Raw genomic sequence first — 9759 nt, 5'->3', positions numbered from 1 at the left:
ATTACTATCGCCGAGAGACAAACAGAACGAGTAACGAGTAACGATGAATTGCAATTCAGGGACCAAACGGGAAATATGGAAAAAGTTCAGGGACCAAAACGTACTTTTAAAGATAGTTTTTATTTTGGTTGAATGAGTTGCAAGGCAGCGGATATATGCGATGATCGTGCAAGGTATGACGGGTGCGATCATACCAGCACTAATTCACTGGATCCCATCAGAACTCCGAAGTTAAACGTGCTTGGGCGAGAGCAGTACTAGGATGGGTGACCTCCTGGGAAGTCCTCGTGTTGCACCCCTTTTTCGCTTTTTTTGAACTGCGTTTTTTCTATTATTACTATCGCCGAGAGACAAACAGAACGAGTAACGAGTAACGATGAATTGCAATTCAGGGACCAAACGGGAAATATGGAAAAAGTTCAGGGACCAAAACGTACTTTTAAAGATAGTTTTTATTTTGGTTGAATGAGTTGCAAGGCAGCGGATATATGCGATGATCGTGCAAGGTATGACGGGTGCGATCATACCAGCACTAATTCACCGGATCCCATCAGAACTCCGAAGTTAAACGTGCTTGGGCGAGAGCAGTACTAGGATGGGTGACCTCCTGGGAAGTCCTCGTGTTGCACCCCTTTTTCGCTTTTTTTGAAATGCGTTTTTTCTATTATTACTATCGCCGAGAGACAAACAGAACGAGTAACGAGTAACGATGAATTGCAATTCAGGGACCAAACGGGAAATATGGAAAAAGTTCAGGGACCAAAACGTACTTTTAAAGATAGTTTTTATTTTGGTTGAATGAGTTGCAAGGCAGCGGATATATGCGATGATCGTGCAAGGTATGACGGGTGCGATCATACCAGCACTAATGCACCGGATCCCATCAGAACTCCGAAGTTAAACGTGCTTGGGCGAGAGCAGTACTAGGATATGTGACCTCCTGGGAAGTCCTCGTGTTGCACCCCTTTTTCGCTTTTTTTGAACTGCGTTTTTTCTATTATTACTATCGCCGAGAGACAAACAGAACGAGTAACGAGTAACGATGAATTGCAATTCAGGGACCAAACGGGAAATATGGAAAAAGTTCAGGGACCAAAACGTACTTTTAATGATAGCTTTTATTTTGGTTGAATGAGTTGCAAGGCAGCGGAAATATGCGATGATCGTGCAAGGTATGACGGGTGCGATCATACCAGCACTAATGCACCGGATCCCATCAGAACTCCGAAGTCAAACGTGCTTGGGCGAGAGCAGTACTAGGATGGGTGACCTCCTGGGAAGTCCTCGTGTTGCACCCCTTTTGCGCTTTTTTTGAACTGCGTTTTTTCTATTATTACTATCGCCGAGAGACAAACAGAACGAGTAACGAGTAACGAGTAACGATGAATTGCAATTCAGGGACCAAACGGGAAATATGGAAAAAGTTCAGGGACCAAAACGTACTTTTAAAGATAGCTTTTATTTTGGTTGAATGAGTTGCAAGGCAGCGGATATATGCGATGATCGTGCAAGGTATGACGGGTGCGATCATACCAGCACTAATGCACCGGATCCCATCAGAACTCCGAAGTTAAACGTGCTTGGGCGAGAGCAGTACTAGGATGGGTGACCTCCTGGGAAGTCCTCGTGTTGCACCCCTTTTTCGCTTTTTTTGAACTGCGTTTTTTCTATTATTACTATCGCCGAGAGACAAACAGAACGAGTAACGAGTAACGATGAATTGCAATTCAGGGACCAAACGGGAAATATGGAAAAAGTTCAGGGACCAAAACGTACTTTTAATGATAGCTTTTATTTTGGTTGAATGAGTTGCAAGGCAGCGGATATATGCGATGATCGTGCAAGGTATGACGGGTGCGATCATACCAGCACTAATGCACCGGATCCCATCAGAACTCCGAAGTCAAACGTGCTTGGGCGAGAGCAGTACTAGGATGGGTGACCTCCTGGGAAGTCCTCGTGTTGCACCCCTTTTGCGCTTTTTTTGAACTGCGTTTTTTCTATTATTACTATCGCCGAGAGACAAACAGAACGAGTAACGAGTAACGAGTAACGATGAATTGCAATTCAGGGACCAAACGGGAAATATGGAAAAAGTTCAGGGACCAAAACGTACTTTTAAAGATAGCTTTTATTTTGGTTGAATGAGTTGCAAGGCAGCGGATATATGCGATGATCGTGCAAGGTATGACGGGTGCGATCATGCCAGCACTAATGCACCGGATCCCATCAGAACTCCGAAGTTAAACGTGCTTGGGCGAGAGCAGTACTAGGATGGGTGACCTCCTGGGAAGTCCTCGTGTTGCACCCCTTTTTCGCTTTTTTTGAACTGCGTTTTTTCTATTATTACTATCGCCGAGAGACAAACAGAACGAGTAACAAGTAACGAGTAACGAGTAACGATGAATTGCAATTCAGGGACCAAACGGGAAATATGGAAAACGTTCAGGGACCAAAACGTACTTTTAAAGATAGCTTTTATTTTGGTTGAATGAGTTGCAAGGCAGCGGATATATGCGATGATCGTGCAAGGTATGACGGGTGCGATCATACCAGCACTAATGCACCGGATCCCATCAGAACTCCGAAGATAAACTTGCTTGGGCGAGAGCAGTACTAGGATGGGTGACCTCCTGGGAAGTCCTCGTGTTGCACCCCTTTTTCGCTTTTTTTGAACGGCATTTTTTCTATTATTACTATCGCCGAGAGACAAACAGAACGAGTAACGAGTAACGATGAATTGCAATTCAGGGACCAAACGGGAAATATGGAAAAAGTTCAGGGACCAAAACGTACTTTTAAAGATAGTTTTTATTTTGGTTGAATGAGTTGCAAGGCAGCGGATATATGCGATGATCGTGCAAGGTATGACGGGTGCGATCATACCAGCACTAATGCACCGGATCCCATCAGAACTCCGAAGTTAAACGTGCTTGGGCGAGAGCAGTACTAGGATGGGTGACCTCCTGGGAAGTCCTCGTGTTGCACCCCTTTTTCGCTTTTTTTGAACTGCGTTTTTTCTATTATTACTATCGCCGAGAGACAAACAGAACGAGTAACGAGTAACGATGAATTGCAATTCAGGGACCAAACGGGAGCGGATAGTCCTCGTGTTGCACCCCTTTTTCGCTTTTTTTGAACTGCGTTTTTTCTATTATTACTATCGCCGAGAGACAAACAGAACGAGTAACGAGTAACGATGAATTGCAATTCAGGGACCAAACGGGAAATATGGAAAAAGTTCAGGGACCAAAACGTACTTTTAAAGATAGTTTTTATTTTGGTTGAATGAGTTGCAAGGCAGCGGATATATGCGATGATCGTGCAAGGTATGACGGGTGCGATCATACCAGCACTAATGCACCGGATCCCATCAGAACTCCGAAGTAAAACGTGCTTGGGCGAGAGCAGTACTAGGATGGGTGACCTCCTGGGAAGTCCTCGTGTTGCACCCCTTTTTCGCTTTTTTTGAACTGCGTTTTTTCTATTATTACTATCGCCGAGAGACAAACAGAACGAGTAACGAGTAACGATGAATTGCAATTCAGGGACCAAACGGGAGCGGATAGTCCTCGTGTTGCACCCCTTTTTCGCTTTTTTTGAACTGCGTTTTTTCTATTATTACTATCGCCGAGAGACAAACAGAACGAGTAACGAGTAACGATGAATTGCAATTCAGGGACCAAACGGGAAATATGGAAAAAGTTCAGGGACCAAAACGTACTTTTAAAGATAGTTTTTATTTTGGTTGAATGAGTTGCAAGGCAGCGGATATATGCGATGATCGTGCAAGGTATGACGGGTGCGATCATACCAGCACTAATTCACCGGATCCCATCAGAACTCCGAAGTTAAACGTGCTTGGGCGAGAGCAGTACTAGGATGGGTGACCTCCTGGGAAGTCCTCGTGTTGCACCCTTTTTTCGCTTTTTTTGAACTGCGTTTTTTCTATTATTACTATCGCCGAGAGACAAACAGAACGAGTAACGAGTAACGATGAATTGCAATTCAGGGACCAAACGGGAGCGGATAGTCCTCGTGTTGCACCCCTTTTTCGCTTTTTTTGAACTGCGTTTTTTCTATTATTACTATCGCCGAGAGACAAACAGAACGAGTAACGAGTAACGATGAATTGCAATTCAGGGACCAAACGGGAAATATGGAAAAAGTTCAGGGACCAAAACGTACTTTTAAAGATAGTTTTTATTTTGGTTGAATGAGTTGCAAGGCAGCGGATATATGCGATGATCGTGCAAGGTATGACGGGTGCGATCATACCAGCACTAATTCACCGGATCCCATCAGAACTCCGAAGTTAAACGTGCTTGGGCGAGAGCAGTACTAGGATGGGTGACCTCCTGGGAAGTCCTCGTGTTGCACCCCTTTTTCGCTTTTTTTGAACTGCGTTTTTTCTATTATTACTATCGCCGAGAGACAAACAGAACGAGTAACGAGTAACGATGAATTGCAATTCAGGGACCAAACGGGAAATATGGAAAAAGTTCAGGGACCAAAACGTACTTTTAAAGATAGTTTTTATTTTGGTTGAATGAGTTGCAAGGCAGCGGATATATGCGATGATCGTGCAAGGTATGACGGGTGCGATCATACCAGCACTAATGCACCGGATCCCATCAGAACTCCGAAGTTAAACGTGCTTGGGCGAGAGCAGTACTAGGATGGGTGACCTCCTGGGAAGTCCTTGTGTTGCACCCCTTTTTCGCTTTTTTTGAACTGCGTTTTTTCTATTATTACTATCGCCGAGAGACAAACAGAACGAGTAACGAGTAACGATGAATTGCAATTCAGGGACCAAACGGGAAATATGGAAAAAGTTCAGGGACCAAAACGTACTTTTAATGATAGCTTTTATTTTGGTTGAATGAGTTGCAAGGCAGCGGATATATGCGATGATCGTGCAAGGTATGACGGGTGCGATCATACCAGCACTAATGCACCGGATCCCATCAGAACTCCGAAGTCAAACGTGCTTGGGCGAGAGCAGTACTAGGATGGGTGACCTCCTGGGAAGTCCTCGTGTTGCACCCCTTTTGCGCTTTTTTTGAACTGCGTTTTTTCTATTATTACTATCGCCGAGAGACAAACAGAACGAGTAACGAGTAACGAGTAACGATGAATTGCAATTCAGGGACCAAACGGGAAATATGGAAAAAGTTCAGGGACCAAAACGTACTTTTAAAGATAGCTTTTATTTTGGTTGAATGAGTTGCAAGGCAGCGGATATATGCGATGATCGTGCAAGGTATGACGGGTGCGATCATGCCAGCACTAATGCACCGGATCCCATCAGAACTCCGAAGTTAAACGTGCTTGGGCGAGAGCAGTACTAGGATGGGTGACCTCCTGGGAAGTCCTCGTGTTGCACCCCTTTTTCGCTTTTTTTGAACTGCGTTTTTTCTATTATTACTATCGCCGAGAGACAAACAGAACGAGTAACGAGTAACGAGTAACGAGTAACGATGAATTGCAATTCAGGGACCAAACGGGAAATATGGAAAACGTTCAGGGACCAAAACGTACTTTTAAAGATAGCTTTTATTTTGGTTGAATGAGTTGCAAGGCAGCGGATATATGCGATGATCGTGCAAGGTATGACGGGTGCGATCATACCAGCACTAATGCACCGGATCCCATCAGAACTCCGAAGATAAACTTGCTTGGGCGAGAGCAGTACTAGGATGGGTGACCTCCTGGGAAGTCCTCGTGTTGCACCCCTTTTTCGCTTTTTTTGAACGGCATTTTTTCTATTATTACTATCGCCGAGAGACAAACAGAACGAGTAACGAGTAACGATGAATTGCAATTCAGGGACCAAACGGGAAATATGGAAAAAGTTCAGGGACCAAAACGTACTTTTAAAGATAGTTTTTATTTTGGTTGAATGAGTTGCAAGGCAGCGGATATATGCGATGATCGTGCAAGGTATGACGGGTGCGATCATACCAGCACTAATGCACCGGATCCCATCAGAACTCCGAAGTTAAACGTGCTTGGGCGAGAGCAGTACTAGGATGGGTGACCTCCTGGGAAGTCCTCGTGTTGCACCCCTTTTTCGCTTTTTTTGAACTGCGTTTTTTCTATTATTACTATCGCCGAGAGACAAACAGAACGAGTAACGAGTAACGATGAATTGCAATTCAGGGACCAAAACGTACTTTTAAAGATAGTTTTTATTTTGGTTGAATGAGTTGCAAGGCAGCGGATATATGCGATGATCGTGCAAGGTATGACGGGTGCGATCATACCAGCACTAATTCACCGGATCCCATCAGAACTCCGAAGTTAAACGTGCTTGGGCGAGAGCAGTACTAGGATGGGTGACCTCCTGGGAAGTCCTCGTGTTGCACCCCTTTTTCGCTTTTTTTGAACTGCGTTTTTTCTATTATTACTATCGCCGAGAGACAAACAGAACGAGTAACGAGTAACGATGAATTGCAATTCAGGGACCAAACGGGAAATATGGAAAAAGTTCAGGGACCAAAACGTACTTTTAAAGATAGTTTTTATTTTGGTTGAATGAGTTGCAAGGCAGCGGATATATGCGATGATCGTGCAAGGTATGACGGGTGCGATCATACCAGCACTAATGCACCGGATCCCATCAGAACTCCGAAGTTAAACGTGCTTGGGCGAGAGCAGTACTAGGATGGGTGACCTCCTGGGAAGTCCTTGTGTTGCACCCCTTTTTCGCTTTTTTTGAACTGCGTTTTTTCTATTATTACTATCGCCGAGAGACAAACAGAACGAGTAACGAGTAACGATGAATTGCAATTCAGGGACCAATCGGGAAATATGGAAAAAGTTCAGGGACCAAAACGTACTTTTAATGATAGCTTTTATTTTGGTTGAATGAGTTGCAAGGCAGCGGATATATGCGATGATCGTGCAAGGTATGACGGGTGCGATCATACCAGCACTAATGCACCGGATCCCATCAGAACTCCGAAGTCAAACGTGCTTGGGCGAGAGCAGTACTAGGATGGGTGACCTCCTGGGAAGTCCTCGTGTTGCACCCCTTTTGCGCTTTTTTTGAACTGCGTTTTTTCTATTATTACTATCGCCGAGAGACAAACAGAACGAGTAACGAGTAACGAGTAACGATGAATTGCAATTCAGGGACCAAACGGGAAATATGGAAAAAGTTCAGGGACCAAAACGTACTTTTAAAGATAGCTTTTATTTTGGTTGAATGAGTTGCAAGGCAGCGGATATATGCGATGATCGTGCAAGGTATGACGGGTGCGATCATGCCAGCACTAATGCACCGGATCCCATCAGAACTCCGAAGTTAAACGTGCTTGGGCGAGAGCAGTACTAGGATGGGTGACCTCCTGGGAAGTCCTCGTGTTGCACCCCTTTTTCGCTTTTTTTGAACTGCGTTTTTTCTATTATTACTATCGCCGAGAGACAAACAGAACGAGTAACGAGTAACGAGTAACGAGTAACGATGAATTGCAATTCAGGGACCAAACGGGAAATATGGAAAACGTTCAGGGACCAAAACGTACTTTTAAAGATAGCTTTTATTTTGGTTGAATGAGTTGCAAGGCAGCGGATATATGCGATGATCGTGCAAGGTATGACGGGTGCGATCATACCAGCACTAATGCACCGGATCCCATCAGAACTCCGAAGATAAACTTGCTTGGGCGAGAGCAGTACTAGGATGGGTGACCTCCTGGGAAGTCCTCGTGTTGCACCCCTTTTTCGCTTTTTTTGAACGGCATTTTTTCTATTATTACTATCGCCGAGAGACAAACAGAACGAGTAACGAGTAACGATGAATTGCAATTCAGGGACCAAACGGGAAATATGGAAAAAGTTCAGGGACCAAAACGTACTTTTAAAGATAGTTTTTATTTTGGTTGAATGAGTTGCAAGGCAGCGGATATATGCGATGATCGTGCAAGGTATGACGGGTGCGATCATACCAGCACTAATGCACCGGATCCCATCAGAACTCCGAAGTTAAACGTGCTTGGGCGAGAGCAGTACTAGGATGGGTGACCTCCTGGGAAGTCCTCGTGTTGCACCCCTTTTTCGCTTTTTTTGAACTGCGTTTTTTCTATTATTACTATCGCCGAGAGACAAACAGAACGAGTAACGAGTAACGATGAATTGCAATTCAGGGACCAAACGGGAAATATGGAAAAAGTTCAGGGACCAAAACGTACTTTTAAAGATAGTTTTTATTTTGGTTGAATGAGTTGCAAGGCAGCGGATATATGCGATGATCGTGCAAGGTATGACGGGTGCGATCATACCAGCACTAATTCACCGGATCCCATCAGAACTCCGAAGTTAAACGTGCTTGGGCGAGAGCAGTACTAGGATGGGTGACCTCCTGGGAAGTCCTCGTGTTGCACCCTTTTTTCGCTTTTTTTGAACTGCGTTTTTTCTATTATTACTATCGCCGAGAGACAAACAGAACGAGTAACGAGTAACGATGAATTGCAATTCAGGGACCAAACGGGAAATATGGAAAAAGTTCAGGGACCAAAACGTACTTTTAATGATAGCTTTTATTTTGGTTGAATGAGTTGCAAGGCAGCGGATATATGCGATGATCGTGCAAGGTATGACGGGTGCGATCATACCAGCACTAATGCACCGGATCCCATCAGAACTCCGAAGTCAAACGTGCTTGGGCGAGAGCAGTACTAGGATGGGTGACCTCCTGGGAAGTCCTCGTGTTGCACCCCTTTTGCGCTTTTTTTGAACTGCGTTTTTTCTATTATTACTATCGCCGAGAGACAAACAGAACGAGTAACGAGTAACGAGTAACGATGAATTGCAATTCAGGGACCAAACGGGAAATATGGAAAAAGTTCAGGGACCAAAACGTACTTTTAAAGATAGCTTTTATTTTGGTTGAATGAGTTGCAAGGCAGCGGATATATGCGATGATCGTGCAAGGTATGACGGGTGCGATCATGCCAGCACTAATGCACCGGATCCCATCAGAACTCCGAAGTTAAACGTGCTTGGGCGAGAGCAGTACTAGGATGGGTGACCTCCTGGGAAGTCCTCGTGTTGCACCCCTTTTTCGCTTTTTTTGAACTGCGTTTTTTCTATTATTACTATCGCCGAGAGACAAACAGAACGAGTAACGAGTAACGAGTAACGAGTAACGATGAATTGCAATTCAGGGACCAAACGGGAAATATGGAAAACGTTCAGGGACCAAAACGTACTTTTAAAGATAGCTTTTATTTTGGTTGAATGAGTTGCAAGGCAGCGGATATATGCGATGATCGTGCAAGGTATGACGGGTGCGATCATACCAGCACTAATGCACCGGATCCCATCAGAACTCCGAAGATAAACTTGCTTGGGCGAGAGCAGTACTAGGATGGGTGACCTCCTGGGAAGTCCTCGTGTTGCACCCCTTTTTCGCTTTTTTTGAACGGCATTTTTTCTATTATTACTATCGCCGAGAGACAAACAGAACGAGTAACGAGTAACGATGAATTGCAATTCAGGGACCAAACGGGAAATATGGAAAACGTTCAGGGACCAAAACGTACTTTTAAAGATAGTTTTTATTTTGGTTGAATGAGTTGCAAGGCAGCGGATATATGCGATGATCGTGCAAGGTATGACGGGTGCGATCATACCAGCACTAATGCACCGGATCCCATCAGAACTCCGAAGTTAAACTTGCTTGGGCGAGAGCAGTACTAGGATGGGTGACCTCCTGGGAAGTCCTCGTGTTGCACCCCTTTTTCGCTTTTTTTG

At 44.6% G+C, this 9759-nt stretch overlaps 28 non-coding genes across 28 annotated transcripts; all 28 read left to right on the top strand.

Annotated features, from left to right (window-relative positions):
* The first annotated feature begins 180 nt into the window (after window positions 1-180).
* LOC126658348 (5S ribosomal RNA) lies at window positions 181-299 on the top strand. Its single transcript, XR_007633937.1, has one exon. It is a non-coding gene; the product is annotated as a 5S ribosomal RNA (ribosomal RNA).
* A 214-nt stretch (window positions 300-513) lies between these two features.
* Window positions 514-632, top strand: LOC126657983 (5S ribosomal RNA). The gene has a single exon (XR_007633588.1). It is a non-coding gene; the product is annotated as a 5S ribosomal RNA (ribosomal RNA).
* Window positions 633-846: 214 nt separating this feature from the next.
* On the top strand, window positions 847-965 carry LOC126658698 (5S ribosomal RNA). The gene has a single exon (XR_007634277.1). It is a non-coding gene; the product is annotated as a 5S ribosomal RNA (ribosomal RNA).
* Window positions 966-1179: 214 nt separating this feature from the next.
* On the top strand, window positions 1180-1298 carry LOC126657940 (5S ribosomal RNA). Its single transcript, XR_007633547.1, has one exon. It is a non-coding gene; the product is annotated as a 5S ribosomal RNA (ribosomal RNA).
* Window positions 1299-1519: 221 nt separating this feature from the next.
* LOC126659177 (5S ribosomal RNA) lies at window positions 1520-1638 on the top strand. Its single transcript, XR_007634730.1, has one exon. It is a non-coding gene; the product is annotated as a 5S ribosomal RNA (ribosomal RNA).
* Window positions 1639-1852: 214 nt separating this feature from the next.
* LOC126657939 (5S ribosomal RNA) lies at window positions 1853-1971 on the top strand. The gene has a single exon (XR_007633546.1). It is a non-coding gene; the product is annotated as a 5S ribosomal RNA (ribosomal RNA).
* A 221-nt stretch (window positions 1972-2192) lies between these two features.
* On the top strand, window positions 2193-2311 carry LOC126657967 (5S ribosomal RNA). Its single transcript, XR_007633573.1, has one exon. It is a non-coding gene; the product is annotated as a 5S ribosomal RNA (ribosomal RNA).
* A 228-nt stretch (window positions 2312-2539) lies between these two features.
* Window positions 2540-2658, top strand: LOC126658593 (5S ribosomal RNA). The gene has a single exon (XR_007634175.1). It is a non-coding gene; the product is annotated as a 5S ribosomal RNA (ribosomal RNA).
* A 214-nt stretch (window positions 2659-2872) lies between these two features.
* Window positions 2873-2991, top strand: LOC126659176 (5S ribosomal RNA). The gene has a single exon (XR_007634729.1). It is a non-coding gene; the product is annotated as a 5S ribosomal RNA (ribosomal RNA).
* Window positions 2992-3336: 345 nt separating this feature from the next.
* Window positions 3337-3455, top strand: LOC126657972 (5S ribosomal RNA). The gene has a single exon (XR_007633578.1). It is a non-coding gene; the product is annotated as a 5S ribosomal RNA (ribosomal RNA).
* A 345-nt stretch (window positions 3456-3800) lies between these two features.
* LOC126658020 (5S ribosomal RNA) lies at window positions 3801-3919 on the top strand. Its single transcript, XR_007633623.1, has one exon. It is a non-coding gene; the product is annotated as a 5S ribosomal RNA (ribosomal RNA).
* A 345-nt stretch (window positions 3920-4264) lies between these two features.
* On the top strand, window positions 4265-4383 carry LOC126657982 (5S ribosomal RNA). Its single transcript, XR_007633587.1, has one exon. It is a non-coding gene; the product is annotated as a 5S ribosomal RNA (ribosomal RNA).
* A 214-nt stretch (window positions 4384-4597) lies between these two features.
* On the top strand, window positions 4598-4716 carry LOC126659364 (5S ribosomal RNA). Its single transcript, XR_007634908.1, has one exon. It is a non-coding gene; the product is annotated as a 5S ribosomal RNA (ribosomal RNA).
* Window positions 4717-4930: 214 nt separating this feature from the next.
* LOC126657938 (5S ribosomal RNA) lies at window positions 4931-5049 on the top strand. The gene has a single exon (XR_007633545.1). It is a non-coding gene; the product is annotated as a 5S ribosomal RNA (ribosomal RNA).
* A 221-nt stretch (window positions 5050-5270) lies between these two features.
* On the top strand, window positions 5271-5389 carry LOC126657966 (5S ribosomal RNA). Its single transcript, XR_007633572.1, has one exon. It is a non-coding gene; the product is annotated as a 5S ribosomal RNA (ribosomal RNA).
* A 228-nt stretch (window positions 5390-5617) lies between these two features.
* On the top strand, window positions 5618-5736 carry LOC126658592 (5S ribosomal RNA). The gene has a single exon (XR_007634174.1). It is a non-coding gene; the product is annotated as a 5S ribosomal RNA (ribosomal RNA).
* A 214-nt stretch (window positions 5737-5950) lies between these two features.
* Window positions 5951-6069, top strand: LOC126659175 (5S ribosomal RNA). The gene has a single exon (XR_007634728.1). It is a non-coding gene; the product is annotated as a 5S ribosomal RNA (ribosomal RNA).
* A 183-nt stretch (window positions 6070-6252) lies between these two features.
* LOC126657981 (5S ribosomal RNA) lies at window positions 6253-6371 on the top strand. The gene has a single exon (XR_007633586.1). It is a non-coding gene; the product is annotated as a 5S ribosomal RNA (ribosomal RNA).
* Window positions 6372-6585: 214 nt separating this feature from the next.
* Window positions 6586-6704, top strand: LOC126659363 (5S ribosomal RNA). Its single transcript, XR_007634907.1, has one exon. It is a non-coding gene; the product is annotated as a 5S ribosomal RNA (ribosomal RNA).
* A 214-nt stretch (window positions 6705-6918) lies between these two features.
* On the top strand, window positions 6919-7037 carry LOC126657937 (5S ribosomal RNA). Its single transcript, XR_007633544.1, has one exon. It is a non-coding gene; the product is annotated as a 5S ribosomal RNA (ribosomal RNA).
* Window positions 7038-7258: 221 nt separating this feature from the next.
* LOC126657965 (5S ribosomal RNA) lies at window positions 7259-7377 on the top strand. Its single transcript, XR_007633571.1, has one exon. It is a non-coding gene; the product is annotated as a 5S ribosomal RNA (ribosomal RNA).
* A 228-nt stretch (window positions 7378-7605) lies between these two features.
* On the top strand, window positions 7606-7724 carry LOC126658591 (5S ribosomal RNA). The gene has a single exon (XR_007634173.1). It is a non-coding gene; the product is annotated as a 5S ribosomal RNA (ribosomal RNA).
* Window positions 7725-7938: 214 nt separating this feature from the next.
* LOC126659173 (5S ribosomal RNA) lies at window positions 7939-8057 on the top strand. The gene has a single exon (XR_007634726.1). It is a non-coding gene; the product is annotated as a 5S ribosomal RNA (ribosomal RNA).
* A 214-nt stretch (window positions 8058-8271) lies between these two features.
* Window positions 8272-8390, top strand: LOC126658019 (5S ribosomal RNA). The gene has a single exon (XR_007633622.1). It is a non-coding gene; the product is annotated as a 5S ribosomal RNA (ribosomal RNA).
* Window positions 8391-8604: 214 nt separating this feature from the next.
* Window positions 8605-8723, top strand: LOC126657936 (5S ribosomal RNA). Its single transcript, XR_007633543.1, has one exon. It is a non-coding gene; the product is annotated as a 5S ribosomal RNA (ribosomal RNA).
* A 221-nt stretch (window positions 8724-8944) lies between these two features.
* LOC126657963 (5S ribosomal RNA) lies at window positions 8945-9063 on the top strand. Its single transcript, XR_007633569.1, has one exon. It is a non-coding gene; the product is annotated as a 5S ribosomal RNA (ribosomal RNA).
* Window positions 9064-9291: 228 nt separating this feature from the next.
* Window positions 9292-9410, top strand: LOC126658590 (5S ribosomal RNA). Its single transcript, XR_007634172.1, has one exon. It is a non-coding gene; the product is annotated as a 5S ribosomal RNA (ribosomal RNA).
* A 214-nt stretch (window positions 9411-9624) lies between these two features.
* LOC126658347 (5S ribosomal RNA) lies at window positions 9625-9743 on the top strand. Its single transcript, XR_007633936.1, has one exon. It is a non-coding gene; the product is annotated as a 5S ribosomal RNA (ribosomal RNA).
* The last annotated feature ends 16 nt before the right edge of the window (window positions 9744-9759 follow it).

Source organism: Mercurialis annua, linkage group LG7, assembly GCF_937616625.2.
Source record: "Mercurialis annua linkage group LG7, ddMerAnnu1.2, whole genome shotgun sequence".
Classification (NCBI taxonomy): Eukaryota; Viridiplantae; Streptophyta; class Magnoliopsida; order Malpighiales; family Euphorbiaceae; genus Mercurialis; species Mercurialis annua.
This window is presented reverse-complemented; position numbering and strand designations above follow the sequence as displayed.